Source organism: Octodon degus, unplaced genomic scaffold (genome assembly GCF_000260255.1).
Source record: "Octodon degus isolate 3935 unplaced genomic scaffold, OctDeg1.0 scaffold00046, whole genome shotgun sequence".
Lineage (NCBI taxonomy): Eukaryota > Metazoa > Chordata > Mammalia > Rodentia > Octodontidae > Octodon > Octodon degus.
The window spans coordinates 8,448,729-8,449,601 of NW_004524622.1; the positions used below are offsets into that span (position 1 = coordinate 8,448,729).

Sequence of the window (873 nt, forward strand, 5' to 3'; positions counted from 1 at the left end):
AAAAAAAAAAAAAAAAAAAACAAAAAACCCTCTCAGCATTCACATTCCATTCAGCACAGTCCTGAAAGATCTGGTTCTGGTTCAACTGGAAATGGATCTAGTGGCTACAGTCCTTCTCAAAATAGTCCAATTCATCATATCCCCTCATGAAGAAACCCTGCAAAGACAATCACACCACAGAATGCTCCAAGAGATGAAGCTAGGGATATCCTTCATTTTACCCTGATGGAGATCAGGAAACTGCAAAGACTGGAAAGTTCCACAAAAGGTTCACAGATGGAAGAGTCTAGAATATTCCTGCTTCACAGGGGTAATACCAGGGATAAAGATGCTCCAAAGGAGAAAGGATCAGAGAAAGGGAGGGAAGAGGGAGAATGGGAAGACCAGGAAGCTCTAGATTACTTCAGTGATAAAGAATCTGGAAAACAGAAGTTTAATGATTCAGAAAGGGATGACACAGAGGAGACAGAGGATTATAGACAATTCAGAAAGTTAGTCCTTGCAGATCAGGGTAAAAAAATTTACTACTGCATCTCATTGGAATACTGAGGAGGAAGGATCCAAGTACAAGTCCAAAGTTTCATTGAAAGGCAAAAGAGAAAGTGATAGATTTAAAGAAGAAAAATATTATAAACTTAAAGAGACTGGCTACGTAGTAGAAAGGCCAAGCACTGCAAAAGAGATAAACACAAGGAACAAGACAAAAGTTCTGAAAGAATAACAGTAAAGAAAGAAACATAGAATAAGTCAAGCCATACAGTTATATGTAGAAGATGGTTAAGGCAATGATCCTGAGAATCTTCAGAAGATTTTTTAATCTAGCAGTAAATTGGAAAGATTCTCACCTTGACTAACTATATATACTGATACCTG

General features: G+C 37.6%; 1 protein-coding gene and 1 pseudogene across 2 annotated transcripts in view; one reads left to right on the top strand and one right to left on the bottom strand.

The window, feature by feature from the left end:
* Exoc6 (exocyst complex component 6) overlaps positions 1-873 on the bottom strand; it is a 246,711-nt gene that overhangs the window by 195,745 nt on the left and 50,093 nt on the right. The window lies entirely within an intron of this gene.
* Positions 25-873, top strand: part of LOC105742293 — a 3,514-nt pseudogene continuing 2,665 nt past the window's right edge.